We start from the raw sequence: 17658 nt of genomic DNA, 5'->3' as shown, positions 1-17658 counted from the left end.
GTGGCATAATGGACTAAGATGATAAAGGCCAAACTCAGTATGCTTCTTTACATTATTAAAATACATAACTAATATGTACAGGAAAGCAGGTGAACCCAGAATAAACGCAACATGCAAAATTTCGTGTTAAGCATTTTTCCATATGGAATAAACTGTCTACAACTCGTTTATATCACTGTCTTTGTCCATTAAGCTACAATATGTGTTTTCTTTATAAAGATTTTTTATAGGAGGACAACGTTTAATGTACAATTTAACGAACTGCGTTCTGTACCCATCTGCTTGCCTGTACAGAGTTGATCCATTTAAAATCACTAAATGCATTTCATAATGCACGTTCATATTTGCTGGTCTGTATATACATTGAGTCAACAATAAGGCATATAGGCTAGGCCTACTGAGTTGTCTTTATCATTTTAGTCTGTTATTAGGCCACATTAAGCTTTTTGCTGTATGGGAGGACAAAGTTTGTGCATTGTGTTCATAGCCATCTGCTTGCCTTGTACTACATTAAATAATAACTATATATCGAATTTGGTCTTTTAATTGAACTTAATGTATCTTAATACATTATGCCATATTAAGTGTTTGTTTTAAGTGAGAAGTCATGGCCTAGTGGTTAGACAGCTTGACTCCTAACCCTAGGTTTGTGGGTTTGAATCTTGGGCCGGCCATACCACGACTTAGGTGCCCTTGAGCAAGGCATTAAACCCCAAGCTGCTCCCTGGGCGCCACAGCATAAATGGCTGCCCACTGCTCTGGGTGTATGTGTTCACTGCTCTGTGTGTGTGTGCACTTTGGATGGGTTAAATGCAGAGCACAAATTCTGAGTATGGGTCACCATACTTGGCTGAATGTCACTTTTTCTACAGGAGGAAAACGCTTAACGAAAGACTTTGTGCATTGCGTTCATATTCTGCTGTTCTGTGGCCACTGATTTGCCGGGATTGTCTTTTTCTTGCAGGACCCTGTACATTATTGTAGTAGGCCTACTAATTTAGTTTTAATCATTTAATCACCACCACAGCGTCTTGTCTCCATTGGAAACATGCACGATTTGTGTTGATTGCAAGTGACGTCGCATGTAGCGGGGAGTGCAAGTGGCGATTGCAAGTGACATTGTAATTTAGTTCTTTTTTCTTGTCTTCACCACCTGGCTACTGTTGTAAAATGTTGAGAGATTCAAACAAAAAGTTGTCAATAAATAGAACAAAATAAAAAAATAAAGACTGCAAGTGACGTCGCTAGCGGAAGCACAAGTGTCTGAGAGTGCAAGTCTGAGAGTGCAAGTCTGAGAATTACTTATATTGTGTTTTCGTGTCTTGTCATGTTGCCTGGTTTTCTTGCTACTGTAGTTAATTTGTTTTGATTCCAATAGACTGAAAAAGACAGTCTTTAAATATTTTCCCAATTGAGAGTGTGTCCTAAACATTGCAAGTAAAGCTATTTAAAGTTTTAGGAGCCAACTGGGAAAAGGTTTTACCAGCTGGTTGTAAATTTTCAGTTTTCTTTCTTAAAGTTCTACATTTTCCAATAAAACTTCATAAATTGCATAACTGCTATGCTTTGAAGAAATATATGTTTCTTTTATAGTCTGGTTTCATGTCAGTCTAGCCACTATACTAAATTAAAACTTTGATTTCATACGTTTTGGTTATGTTCTTTATATATGCAGATTTAGCATTTAGAAACATCTACATGCACTTTCTAAATTTATCAATCACCTTAAATGAGTTTTACTTGACTTCTGAGTAACACCATGTGGTGAATTGTGTCAACACCTTACCTTAACAATAACCTGGTATTCACTGACTATGTGCATTTTCAAAGATCACAAAAACATTAACATTGTTTTATGCACACATCTATCTATCTATCTATCTATCTATCTATCTATCTATCTATCTATCTATCTATCTATCTATCTATCTATCTATCTATCTATCTATCTATCTATCTATCTATCTATCTATCTATCTATCTATCTATCTATCTAATGTTTTTTGATGTGACAAATTGGATCTTTGTGGACTCGTTGATCAGCGGTATGCCTGGTCCAAGAAAGGCAATGTTTATGAGCAGAAGAAAACCATCCCCATGGTCAAACATGGAGATGGACCAGTCTTATTATGGAGGTGCTTTGCTGTTACAGGAAATGGAAATCTTGACTGTATGAAGGACACAATGTATTTTTTGGCAGAGATTGTAATGCCCTTGGTGCATAAACTGAAGTTTGATAATCACTGAACTTTCCAGCAGGGCAACCATCCCAATGTATGTGTTTAAATATACTGAAGCTTGGTTTAGGGATTGATCGCAGAACATTCTTGAGTGGCCTATTCAGTTTTCAGATTTCTCATAAAAAAAATATTTGGTGGGATTTGAAGGAATCAGTGCAACATGAAAATCTAAGATTATCAGAGGACATGGAACCCGTCTCACCCGTAAAGCCCTCTGCATCGCAGGTGATCCCTAAATCTCGATTTAAACTGCAAGAGTGTGTCTGCCTCCCGAACAATGTTAGGTAGGTTATTCCAGAGTTTAGGCACCAAATAAGAAAAGGATTTGCTGCCCGCAGTTGATTTGGATATTCTAGGTATTATCCATATGCCTGAGTTTTGATAACGCAGCGGTCGTGGAGGATTATAATGTAACAGGAGCTCATTAAAATACTGAGGTGCTAAACCATTTAGGGCTTTATAAGTAATAAGCAATATTTTAAAATCTATACTATGTTTGATAGGGAGCCAGTGCAGTTTTGACAGGACCGGGCTAATATGGTCATACTTCCTGGTTTTAGTAAGAACTCTTGCTGCTGCATTTTTGAATAGCTGTAGTTTGTTTACTAAGTGTGCAGAACAATCAATAAAGCACTACAATAGTCTAAACCTTTGACAGGTCATAAATGCATGGATTAACATTTCTGCATTTGACATTGAGAGCATAGGCCGTAATTTAGATATATTTTTTGAGATGGAAAAATGCAGTTTTACAAATGTTAGAAGCGTGGCTTTCTAAGGAAAGATTGCTATCAAATAGCACACCTAGGTTTCTAACTGATGACGAAGAATTGACAGAGCAGCCATCAAGTCTTAGACAGTGTTCTAGGTTATTACATGCATTAGTAGAGTTTTAAGGTCCTATTATTAACAGAATTTAGCAGTAAGAAATTACTCGTCATCCAGTTTTTTATATCGACTATGCATTCCATTAGTTTTTCAAATTGGTGTGTTTCACTGGGCCGCGAAGAAATATAGAGTTAACAGTGAAAGCTAACACCATGTTTCCTGATGATATCTCCCAAGAGTAACATGTAAAACATGAAGAGTAGCGGCCATAGTACTGAGCCTTGAGGTACTCCATACTGCACTTGTGATCGATATGATACCTCTTCATTCACTGCTACGAATTGATGGCGGTCATATAAGTACGATTTAAATGCCAACAAAGTGTTCAAGTCTATGCAAAAGAATGTTGTGGTCAATAGTGTCAAACGCAGAACTAAGATCCAATAGCACTAATAGAGAGATATAACCACGATCAGATGATAAGAGGAAGTCATTTGTAACTCTAAGGAGAGCAGTCTTAGTACCATGATATGATCTAAATCCTGAATGGAAATCCTCACAGATACAATTTTTCTCTAAGAAATATCTGATTGGTCAAGACAACATTTGAGGTGTGGCCAACAGGCCAGTTTAAATACTCAGGACACCATAAAATCTTGCTTTTAGTCTCTAGCTATGCTTCTGCTATTAGTCATGTCTGCTTTTAGTTTGCTTCTAGCTTTGCTTCTTAGCTTTAGCTTTTAGCCATGCTTTTTGTCATCACTGTTCTTTGAGCGCGGTTCCCGCGTGCTTCAGCCTGCACGCCTGCTGCTACTTAGCCACGATGAGAAGGAACACCACCTAGTCTTGCCAAACTTTATTTCCTTTCTTTTCCGTTTGAGAGTTTCATGTTCTGAGTTAAGTTTTGTAACGCAGTCTGACCTCGTCTGCACGTTCAACTTCAACCAGCACACACAACTCTGCACCTTCAGCCAACAACCAACCCCGGCTTCTCAAGACGTCACTTCAGCGACTACTGAATTTCCAGCCAATCAGCGACAACTTTACACAGGCAATGTACCTTCAGACATTTGTGTTGGTGTATCTAATATAATTTTAACCTCATTGAGGAACTCAATGCGAGGGTTGATTAAGTGATTGATGGCTGTTCATGTCTATGCAATTTAACATATTGCTGTAAACTTGGGATTCCATATTTCCATTCTCTTAAACTCATCTTTCCCTAACTTTCGATCTTCCTGCAACTTGTGTGAATGTGTGAGTGCGTGCGTTTATGTTTTAGATTAGTTTATATGTTTTAGATTTATCTAATAAAGCCTTATTCATATTGAAAAGAGAAGTATCTTGTGTTTTGTACTTACAAGTTAATGTCTTAAACTGCCGATCTTGTTACTGTGCTAATTGATAGTGTTTTCACTAAAGTTTGGATATTAATATCCAGCGCAGATCTGATGTTAAACGGCTCGTTCAGTGAATCGCAGGGCATCTCAGTGATCAGCCGTGAAACAGTGATTCTGTTCAAATTCCCTTTAAAATCTTAAATGATTCCCTTTGAGCTAAATTGACCTGTTTCCCTTACATATTTATGGTGGAGAATGCGGGCAGTTTAATCTAAATTGTGAGCATAAACCACGTTATTTAATCTTTTATTTTGGATGCGGATGAAAGATGAGAAGCTAGCGAGACGCGAGTGTGTGTGTGAGACCCGTGACGTAAGCAGTGCGCGCCCGCTTAAATGAATGAAAGCAGAGGAGACTGCAAGTCCGCCTCTCCATTGTTAACAGCAGTAAGTGAACTTAAAAGTAAACATCTGAGATCGTACAATAAGGTAGAAATTGAGCGTGTTCCTCATTTTTGTAATGCCTTGCTTATAGCTTGATTTGATTTCACTGCGTGTTCCAGTGCCTCTCAAAAGCTATCTCAGTCACCGTTCGTTGAACGGAGCTACACTGCTGTGATTCAAAGGGAAATAAATCGGTAAATAAAAAATAGTTTTGAGCGTGTTCCTCAATCTATGTATCAAAGCCTCAGTATTCATAGTTTGATTACCAGTGCGTGTTCCACTGCCGAATCAAATTTGATATTTGACTCCCCTAAGTTAACGTTAAACATTAGAGAATAATGTTTGCCTGTTTGTATGCGGTCACAAAGTGAATGCAATCTCGCGGAACACTGCGTGTGTCCGAGAGTAATTTGAATGGGAGTGTTTTAAAAGCTTGATCAAGTAAATTTTAACTGTGTACCAACAGCGAAGGAAACCTTGTGTGTTTGTGTCCAGAAAAACTTGCACGGAGATTCAGATCGCCATCACTGTGTTCCCTTAACTACAGCAGGAAGCTGCTATTTGAAATAAGATAAATTTAACTCCATACGAACTGAGAGTTTAAGTGCCACATTGCAAAACCAACTAAAAGCGGTGTTGTTATGTGTACAGTGTTGAAATGAGCCGACATTTCATGTTACATGTTTAACTGTCCGTCCAATGCAACGATTCATGTGCTAACGTTAATTCACTCGAGTGTGTTTTGGTTGCCACAGTGACGACCGTGACACGGAAGCCTTAACGTACTTCCGGAGCAACTTTGCACTGCGAACGCGCAGCGCATCGACACTAGTGTAAACAAACTCCACGGTGTTGCTAAGCTAATGAAACCGTTGTATTTACATTGAAGTCTATGCTAAAGCCACTAGCCTCAAAGGTTAGCCGTTAGCATTAATATCCAGTGGTGGAATAGTGTGTGTTTGGGCATCGCTGACGTGATTTAACCCTTTAAACATCTTAACTTAAAACTTGCTGGTCTGTTTTTCTCTCTTATTGCTCTCTTTTCTCACTATACCACTTATTTTCATTTTACTAGAAAGGGAAATACCGACTCACAATTATTAATTGTCAAATTGAAATTTAATTGAAACATTAAATTTATTTTGAATCATTTAAAATTTCCCTCTCAGATCATTAAATATGATCTTTACTTCTAGTATTCTCTTTTGGGCCTAATTATTTTAGGAATGAATAAGCCTTATTAAACTTTGAAAGTTTAAGTAGTAAACTTATTCTACATAATCTATTTATTTATTACATTGTTATCCCTCACTACAAGTTCAAATAAATTAGAAAGACAACTCTCTTTCACTTAAAGTTTATTTTGTTTGATTAGTTGTGCAGCAACTAAAACAACGCTCTCCTTGTAGTTGAGATAACTGCTACTGAGACTTACCATCTCCGTCCTTTCTCTCATTTACTTTCCTCTTCTCTTTTTACATTTGTAGGACATGTAAGAACCATCAATCAATTCTAAGTGAATTAAATACACAATCGTGTGTCAAAGAAGACGAATCATCCTTATGAATTTGATTGTAATCATCCTCTCCCTTGTTCTTCCTAACCTCCCTACATTTGGAAACGCAATCCAAGTTTTAGCATCTCATCCAACATTGAGATAAATTTAATAGAGATATGTGTTGAAAATCTGTCGCCTTTGCAGCCTCCCTGGTGAGCGGTCCTGTAAGGTGTACGGTGTCAATCCTGTCAGACTAAGGAAAGAGATATCAGCATTATTATTGTATTCTTTTGTCCAAAACAAGAAATATGATAATATTGTTTACCTTTTTGATAACATTTAATTGAAAAAAAAAATATTTTCCTAATTTGAAAAACATAAATTTTTGCTTGTCATTGAATTTGTTTTTCACCTCTTTCTCTCTTTTCCTCTTTCTCATTAGAGTGACAAAGTCTTTGCATCTCTAGTCTACTTAGACACACTGAGACCAACACAGTCATCACCACACTTCACTAATGGTTCACAATCACTGATACAACACTTAGTTGTCCCACCACACATAGGCTTTACTCCACACAGATCTGTGTCAATCTCTCTTCTCCCCAGCGTGCCAACATGCCGCAGACTGCAGACCCCATTGCCCATGGGGAAGATGTGAACACTTGGCTGAGAGGCATGACAGACAGCCTCACTCCAAAGACATTTGAACTGTTATTATTTTTAATAATAATCCTAATCCTGAGAAGATTCCTGACACAAGGTTCAAGCCAGAACAACAACCACGAGGAGCTAGTCAAGATCACGAGCTCACTAAGCTATGCCTTCACAACCCAGCTGAAACTGAGCGACAAGCACATCACCCACCTTCAAGAGGAGCTGACACGTGCTCAACGTCGCATAGACAAGCTGGAAGTGAAAGTTCAAGATCAACTCAAAGCACCCAGCGAGAGGGAGCAGGAAACAATGGAACATGTTAAGCTCCAAGCAGCCCTGGCAGCAGCTCAGCTCGACCAGCAACATACAACAGCTGCTAAGAAAGACCTGGTAAACAGACTCCAGTATGCCGAACAGCTACTAGAGAAAGTCAAGATAGACATCAGCAACAAGAATTCTGAAATTAGTGCTTTGGAAGAACACCTTGAAAGGTACAGAACTGAAATGGACAATCTGACCCAACAACTAGATGATACCAACGATGAGCTCTACATGGTCAGAAAAGAACTCCAATGTGCTTACAAGCACAAACAAGAGCCAAGGAAAGAGAAACCTCTCTTAGCCTCATCACTGCTGAGCAGAACAGAGTCCCACGTCAAAGAACTGGCATATGATGAAAGGAGCGAAGGGCCACAACCCAAAACCTCACCTGCCTTCGCCACACAACCCTTTCCTGCCAACGAAAGAAAACCTCCCGTCCAAGACCTTGGAGCTGCACACGGGATGACCATCAAAGACCTCAACAAGCTGTCTGAAAACATCAGCAGGTTCAACCCGAACTCCATAGAGGGCCACGACATCCAGGCTTACCTGCGAGATATCGAATTTCATCTGGAAATGAGCCCTCATGTGACTGACAGAGACTGGTTATACCTCCTTAGAGCCACATCCAGTCCCGAGGTACGAAACTTTCTAGATCGACAGCCCAGTCAAACCAAGTCAAACTACCAGCGACTTCGTGAGGTCCTGATTAAAGAGTTTACAGACCCAGAGTCTGAACATGGACTGTTAACTGACTTGGAAACCAAACAAGGTCGACAAGAGGCTCCACAAGCTTACTACAACCGACTCCGACAAGCCTTCTTTGGTGCACACAACAGCCCTGACCTTGAAGAGGATGTGAACTTCAAAACCCTCTTCCTAAAGAATCTGCACCCTGGAGTCAGTCACCATCTAGGTGTCATGGCCTGTCCGAACTCCATGACCATCCAACAGTTGCGTGACCTAACACAGAAGGCCTATAACAAGCAGAAGATGGCCTCAAAGAAAGGTAACAGAACCTCCACACTCTTGAACTCTGTCAACAAAGACTCAAGCCTTGCACTGGACGACACCCAGTGGCATCACAACGCCAGAGGCTTCCATCAAGAGCACAGAGAGCGTGACACCCATATCCACGACCGTTTTCAGCCCAACTGCTGGAAAAATCCATGGGACCAGCCATGCTTATCAAGAAACCAAAAGGATAAGAACATCTGGAAACCTAACCAGACATCCAAAGGTAATCACCTGACTCATCCAAGAGCAACTCATGTGGGTAAGCGACAACAAAACCCACCTCAGCACCACTCAGACATGCACAGTGCTGAGTATGTACAAGAACATGACAGCTTACCATCAGAAGACATGGAACAAGTCATGAAACAACTGAAAGAGTTCCTTCAAGACAATTTACATGCATATGACCACAAAGTTGAGTCATGCTCGCTGTGACCAGTGACAGAACGGAAGGCCGGTGATCACCTGGTGCACCACATCAGAGATGACAAGCACCTGTTCAACAACGACCCGGAACAAACAAGTCTTTCACGGCCAACCGTTGATGAAAAATCTGAGGTACCAAATGACATCACCTCAGTCACCTAACACAGTCACTAACAAACTGTGAAAATGAACTCAAACTCCAAGAACCACATTCCCTGTCTGTGCAACAGCAACCACCAGAGCACAGAAGGTCAGAAAGTCTGCTACAGCCAGAAGGCACCACAAGAAGAATGCAACATAGGAGACAAAGTTTTGCAACCCAGCTTCACCCAGCCATGCCAAACTGCCTCCGACTGTCTGCTAAAGAACTTCCTGCCTTGCTGGACTGACCCTCATTAGACCATGGACACGCCCTCATCCAAGCCAAGGATGCAGAGAACCAGTCTTCAGTGACACACTAGAAAAAGGGGGGAGACAACACAGACTTGAACAGATCTGACCACACATACACTACACCGTTAACACACACAACATTACCTACACCCAGAGGTAACAACATCTACTGATAACACATTCAACAAACATATTCTTCCCACAGGTAGAATATCCAACTTTTAGCGTAACAAAGTTACACATACCCACCATGAAGAAACGTGCAGCCATCCTCACAATAGGTAGAACACCTGACACGAAGTTAAGGTACATGACACACTAGCTGCACATGACATCCTAGCTCAATAGTAGTTGTAACCCATGCTAGGAAAACCCACAGCAGCTTTGTTAGGGCCCGAGCACCGATGGTGTGAGGACCCTCTTGGAATTGCTCCGTTTATTATTATTATTATTAGGGCCCGAGCACCGATGGTGTGAGGACCCTCTTGGAATTGCTCCGTTTGTTATTATTATTATTAGGGCCCGAGCACCGATGGTGCGAGGACCCTCTTGGAATTGCTCCGTTTATTATTATTATTATTATTATTATTATTATTATTATTATTATTATTATTCTCCAGAATGAATCGCATTTTTGAGGGCCTAAACATACTCAAAAAGTCATGAAACTTTGCACACACCTCAGAACCGGCGAAAATGTACATCTGATATGGGTTTCAGAAGTGGGTGTGGCAAAATGGCTCGACAGCGCCACCTATACATGTTCAACGGTGTGCGCCTCGAGCTATGTTTCACGTAATATTATGAGCAAATTTTGTGTCATTTTTGCCATTTCCATGCATTGTATTTTAACGAACTCCTCCTAGAAACTTATTCAGATCAACACCAAATTTGGTATGCCTAATCTAAAGGCCTTTGCGATGTTAAATTGCGAAGATTTTGAGTTTTCGTTAAAGGGCGTGTCCGTGGCGGCCTGGCGAATTTCGATGATTCGCCATGAAAAATGAAGTTGCTATAACTCAGACATACAATGTCCAATGTGCCCAAAACTTCACATGTTTAATAAGACTCCTGACCTGAACATATTTACATGCCCAGATTCAGTTATAGTCATAGCGCCACTTATAGGCAACAGGAAGTGACATATTTTACACTTCGACAGACTACTCCTAGAAATTTTTTGACATCAATGTCTTTTTTATGGTCAGTATAATCTAAAGGCCTGTGCAATGTTAAATTGTGAAGATCTTGAGTTTTCGTTAAGGGGCGTGTCCATGGCGCCGTGAAAAAATCAAAGTCTCGCCATGGGAATAAAAGATGTTATAACTCGGGCACAAAATGTCCGATCTTCCCCAAACTTCACATGTGTGATAAAAGTCCTGGCCTGAACAGATCTGAAGGCCAATATTCCATCGGGTGTGGCAAAATGGCTCGATAGCGCCACCTATACACTTTCAACGGAGTGCCCCTCGAGCTATGTTTCACGTACATGTACAAAAATTGGTACACAGATGTAACACACCAATACCTACAAAAAAGTCTCTTGGTACGAAATCCTAATCCCAACAGGAAGTCGGTTATTTTGAATTTTCCCTGCAGAATTGGTGTTGTTTTTGCCATTTTCAGGGGTTGTACTTTAACGAACTCCTCCTAGAGATTTATTCAGATGAACACCAAACTTGGTCAGTGTAATCTAAAGCCATTTGCGATGTTAAATTGGGAAGATCTTGAGATTTCGTTAAAGGGCGTGTCCATGGCGGCCTGACCAATTTCGATGTTTCGTCATGAAAAAGGAAGTTGCTGTAACTCAGAGATACAATGTCCAATCTGCCCCAAACTTCACATGTTGGATAAGACTTTTGACCTGAACAGATCTACATGCCAATATTCAGGTATAGTCATAGCGCCACCTATTGGCAACAGGAAGTGAAATATTTTACACTGCGACAAACTACTCCTAGAAATTTTATGACATCAATGTTATTTTTGTGGTCAGTCTAATCTAAAGACCTGTGTGATGTTTAGTTGTGAAGATCTTGAGTTTTCGTTAAAAGGCGTGTCCATGGCGCCGTTACGAAGTTTGATGTGTCGCCATGGGAATAAAAGATGTTATAATTCAGGCATAAAATGTCCGATCTTGCCCAAACTTCACATGTGTGATAAAGGGCCTGGCCTGAACAGATCTGAAGGCCAATATTCCATTGGGTGTGGCAAAATGGCTCGATAGCACCACCTATACACTTTCAACTGAATGCATATACACTTTCAATGGAGTGCGCCTCAAGCTATGTTTCACGTACATGTAAAAAAATCGGTACACACATGTAACACACCAATATCTACGAAAAAGTCTCTTGGTACGAAATCCGAATCCAAACAGGAAGTCAGTTATTTAGAATGTTCTCTGCAAAATTGGTGTTGTTTTTGGCATTTTCAGGGGTTGTACTTTGACGAACTCCTCCTAGAGATTTATTCAGATCAGCATCAAACTTGGTCAGTTAAATCTAAAGGCCTTTGCGATGTTAAATTGGGAAGATCTTGAGATTTCGTTAAAGGGAGTGTCCATGGGGGCCTGACAAATTTCGATGTTTCGCCATGAAAAAGGAAGTTGCTTTAACTCAGACATACAATGTCCAATCTGCCCCAAACTTTGCATGTTAGATAAAACTTCTGCCCTTAACAGATCTACATGCCCATTTTCAATGATAGTCATAGCGCCACCTGCTGGCAAAGGGAAGTGACATATTTTACGCTGAGATAAACTACTCCTAGAGATTTTTTGACATTAATGTATTTTTGTGGTCAGTCTAATCTAAAGGCCTGTGTACTGTTAAATTGTGGCAATCTTGAGTTTTTGTTAAAGAGCGTGTCCATGGCAAAAATGACAAAATTTGATGTCTCGCCATAGCAAGAGAAGTTGTTGTAACTCAGGCATAAAATGTTTGATCTTCCCCAACCTTCACATGTTCGATAAGAGTGCAGCCCTGAACACATCTGAAGGCCAACATTCCATTATAATGATAGCGCCACCTGCTGGCAACAGGAAGATTGGAACATATGTGGAATAAACATTGATATATTCTACTTATATTTATGAGTTTAAATGCATATTTCTCACCGTTCACCTATTTACTAAAGCCACTCGCTGCCGGTGAGCCCGGGTGCGAGGGCCCGTTCATCGCTGCTTGCAGCTTTAATTAGGGCCCGAGCACCGATGGTGTGAGGACCCTCTTGGAATTGCTCCGTTTATTATTATTATTATTATTAGGGCCCGAGCACCGATGGTGTGAGGACCCTCTTGGAATTGCTCCGTTTATTATTATTATTATTATTATTATTATTATTATTATTATTATTATTAGGACCCGAGCACCGATGGTGTGAGGACCCTCTTGGAATTGCTCTGTTTATTATTATTATTATTATTATTATTATTATTATTAGGGCCCGAGCACCGATGGTGTGAGGACCCTCTTGGAATTGCTCTGTTTATTATTATTATTATTATTATTATTATTATTATTATTATTATTATTATTATTATTATTATTATTATTATTATTATTCTCTAAGATGAATCGCATTTTTGAGAGCCTAAACATGCTCGAAAAGTCATGAAACTTTGCACACACCTCAGAACTGGCGAAAATTTACGTCTGATATGGGTTTCAGAAGTGGGTGTGGCAAAATGGCTCGACAGCGCCACCTATACACGTTCAACGGTGTGCGCCTCGAGCTACGTTTCACGTACATGTATGAAAATTGGTATACACATGTATCTCTCCAATACCTACAAAAAAGTCTCTTGGAGCAAAATCCGAAACCCAACAGGAAGTCGGTTATTTTTAATTTTATGAGCAAATTTTGTGTCATTTTTGTCATTTCCATGCGTTGTATTTTAACGAACTCCTCCTAGAGATTAATTCAGATCAACACCAAAGTTGGTATGCCTAATCTAAAGGCCTTTGCGATGTTTAATTGCGAAGATTTTGAGTTTTCGTTAAAGGGCGTGTCCGTGGCGGCCTGGCGAATTTCGATGATTCGCCATGAAAAATGAAGTTGCTATAACTCAGACATACAATGACCAATCTGCCCCACACTTCACATGTTTGATGAGACTCCGAACCTGAACAGATTGACATGCCCATATTCAGTTATAGTCATAGCGCCACCTATAGGCAACAGGAAGTGACATATTTTACACTTCGACAGACTACTCCTAGAAATCTTTTGACATCAATGTCTTTTTTATAGTCAGTATAATCTAAAGGCCTGTGCAATGTTAAATTGTGAAGATCTTGAGTTTTCGTTAAGGGGCGTGTCCATGGCGCCGTGACAAAATTCAAAGTCTCGCCATGGGAATAAAAGATGTTATAACTCAGGCATAAAATGTCCGATCTTCCCCAAACTTCACATGTGTGATAAAAGTCCTGGCCTGAACAGATCTGAAGGCCAATATTCCATCGGGTGTGGCAAAATGGCTCGATAGCGCCACCTATACACTTTCAACGGAGTGCACCTCGAGCTATGTTTCACGTACATGTACAAAAATTGGTACACACATGTAACACACCAATACCTACAAAAAAGTCTCTTGGTACGAAATCCTAATCCCAACAGGAAGTCGGTTATTTTGAATTTTCCCTGCAAAATTGGTGTTGTTTTTGCCATTTTCAGGGGTTGTACTTTAACGAACTCCTCCTAGAGATTTATTCAGATGAACACCAAACTTGGTCAGTGTAATCTAAATCCATTTGCGATGTTAAATTGCGAAGGACTTGAGGTTTCGTTGAAGGGCGTGTCCGTGGCGGCCTGGCGAATTTCGATGATTCGCCATGAAAAATGAAGTTGCTATAACACAGACATACAATGTCCAATCTGCCCCAAACTTCACATGTTGGATTAGACTCTTGACCTGAACAGATCTACATGCCAATATTCAGTTATAGTCATAGCGCCACCTATTGGCAACAGGAAGTGAAATATTTTACACTGCGACAAACTACTCCTAGAAATTTTATGACATCAATGTTATTTTTGTGGTCAGTCTAATCTAAAGACCTGTGTGATGTTTATTTGTGAAGATCTTGAGTTTTCGTTAAAAGGCGTGTCCATGGCGCCGTGACGAAGTTCGATGTGTCGCCATGGGAATAAAAGATGTTATAACTCAGGCATAAATTGTCCGATCTTGCCCAAACTTCATATGTGTGATAAGGGTCCTGGCCTGAACAGATCTGAAGGCCAATATTCCATTGGGTGTGGCAAAATGGCTCGATAGCGCCACCTATACACTTTCAACTGAGTGCATATACAGTTTCAACGGATTGCGCCTCAAGCTATGTTTCACGTACATGTACAAAAATCGGTACACACATGTAACACACCAATATCTACGAAAAAGTCTCTTGGTATGAAATCCGAATCCAAACAGGAAGTCAGTTATTTAGAATGTTCTCTGCAAAATTGGTGTTGTTTTTGGCATTTTCAGGGGTTGTACTTTAACAAACTCCTCCTAGAGATTTATTCAGATCAACATCAAACTTGGTCAGTTAAATCTAAAGGCCTTTGCGAAGTTAAATTGGGAAGATCTTGAGATTTCGTTAAAGGGCGTGTCCATGGCTGCCTGACCAATTTCGATGTTTCGTCATGAAAAAGGTAGTTGCTGTAACTCAGACATACAATGTCCAGTCTGCCCCAAACTTCGCATGTTAGATAAGACTTCTGCCCTTAACAGATCCAAATGTCCATATTCACTTATAGTCATAGCGCCACCTGCTGGCAACAGGAAGTGGCATATTTTACGCTGTGATAAAGTACTCCTAGAAATCTTTTGGCATTAATGTATTTTTTGTGGTCAGTCTAATCTTAAGGCCTGTGCAATGTTAAATTATGGAGATCTTGAGTTTTTGTTAAAGGGTGTGTCCATGGCACCATGACAAAATTTGATGTCTCGCCACAGGAAAAGAAGTTGTTGTAACTCAGGCATAAAATGTCCGATCTTCCCCAAACTTCACATTTGTGTTAAGAGTCCTGGCCTGAACACATCTGAAGGCCAATATTCCATTATAATGATAGCGCCACCTGCTGGCAACAGGAAGACTGGCACATATAAATTATTTTTACATATTCCACGTATATTTACGACTTTAAATGCATATATCTTGCCGTTCGCCAATTTACTAAAGCCTCTCGCTGGCGGTGAGCCCGGGTGCGAGGGCCCGTTCATCGCTGCTTGCAGCTTTAATTAGGGCCCGAGCACCGATGGTGTGAGGACCCTCTTGGAATTGCTCCGTTTATTATTATTATTATTATTATTATTATTATTATTATTATTATTATTATTATTATTATTATTATTCTCTAAGATGAATCGCATTTTTGAGAGCCTAAACATGCTCGAAAAGTCATGAAACTTTGCACACACCTCAGAACTGGCGAAAATTTACGTCTGATATGGGTTTCAGAAGTGGGTGTGGCAAAATGGCTCGACAGCGTCACCTATACACGTTCAACGGTGTGCGCCTCGAGCTACGTTTCACGTACATGTATGAAAATTGGTATACACATGTATCTCTCCAATACCTACAAAAAAGTCTCTTGGAGCAAAATCCGAAACCCAACAGGAAGTCGGTTATTTTTAATTTTATGAGCACATTTTGTGTATTTTTTGTAATTTCCATGCGTTGTATTTTAACGAACTCCTCCTAGAGATTCATTCAGATCAACACCAAAGTTGGTATGCCTAATCTATAGGCCTTTGCGATGTTAAATTGCGAAGATTTTGAGTTTTCGTTTAAGGGCGTGTCCGTGGCGGCCTGGCGAATTACGATGATTCGCCATGAAAAATGAAGTTGCTATAACTCAGACATACAATGTCCAATGTGCCCCAAACTTCACACGTTTAATAAGACTCCTGACCTGAACATATTTACATGCCTATATTCAGTTATAGTCATAGCGCCACCTATAGGCAACAGGAAGTGACACATTTTACACTTCGACACACTACTCCTAGAAATTTTTGGACATCAATGTATTTTTTATGGTCAGTCTAATCTAAAGGCCTGTGCAATGTTAAATTGTGAAGATTTTCAGTTTTCGTTAAGGGGCGTGTCCATGGCGCCGTGACAAAATTCAAAGTCTCGCCAAGGGAATAAAAGATGTTATAACTCAGGCATGAAATGTCCGATCTTCCCCAAACTTCACATGTGTGATAAGAGTCCTGGCCTGAACACATCTGTAGGCCAATATTCCATCGGGTGTGGCAAAATGGCTCGATAGCACCACCTATACACATGTATGAAAATCAGTATACACATGTATCTCTCCAATACCTACAAAAAAGTCTCTTGGAGCAAAATCCGAAACCCAACAGGAAGTCGGTTATTTTTAATTTTATGAGCAAATTTTGTGTCATTTTTGTCATTTCCATGCGTTGTATTTTAACGAACTCCTAGAGATTTACCAAAGTTGGTATGCCTAATCTTAAGGCCTTTGCGATGTTAAATTGCGAAGATTTTGAGTTTTCATTAAAGGGCGTGTCCATGGCGGCCTGACAAATTTCGATGTTTCGCCATGAAAAAGGAAGTTGCTGTAACTCAGACATACAATGTCCAATCTGCCCCAAACTTCACATGTTAGATAAGACTTCTGCCCTTAACAGATCTACATGCCCATATTCAGTTATAGTCATAGCGCCACCTGCTGGCAACAGGAAGTGACATGTTTTACGCTGCGACAAACTACTCCTTGAAATTTTATGACATCAATGTTATTTTTGTGGTCAGTCTAATCTAAAGACCTGTGTGATGTTTAGTTGTGAAGATCTTGAGTTTTCGTTAAAAGGCGTGTCCATGGCGCCGTGACGAAGTTCGATGTGTCGCCATGGGAATAAAAGATGTTATAACTCAGGCATAACATGTCCGATCTTGCCCAAACTTCACATGTGTGATAAGGGTCCTGGCCTGAACAGATCTGAAGGCCAATATTCCTTTGGGTGTGGCAAAATGGCTCGATAGCACCACCTATACACTTTCAACATAGCGCGCCTCGAGCTCCGTTTCCCGTACATGTACAAAAATCGGTACACACATGTAACACCCAATACCTACAAAAAAGTCTCTTGGTACGATATCCGAAACCCAACAGGAAGTCAGTTATTTTTAATTTTATGAGCAAATTTTGTGTCATTTTTGTCATTTCCATGCGTTGTATTTTAACGAACTCCTCCTAGAGATTCATTCAGATCAACACCAAAGTTGGTATGCCTAATCTAACGGCCTTTGTGATGTTAAATTGAGAAGGACTTGAGGTTTCGTTAAAGGACGTGTCCATGGCGGCCTGACAAATTTCGATGTTTCGCCGTGAAAAAGGAAGTTGCTATAACTCAGACATACAATGTCCAATCTGCCCAAAACTTCACATGTTTAATAAGACTCCTGACCTGAACATATTTACATGCCCATATTCAGTTATAGTCATAGCGCCACCTATAGGCA

Source organism: Carassius carassius, chromosome 38 (genome assembly GCF_963082965.1).
Source record: "Carassius carassius chromosome 38, fCarCar2.1, whole genome shotgun sequence".
Classification (NCBI taxonomy): Eukaryota; Metazoa; Chordata; class Actinopteri; order Cypriniformes; family Cyprinidae; genus Carassius; species Carassius carassius.
Note: the sequence above shows the minus strand (reverse complement) of the source record.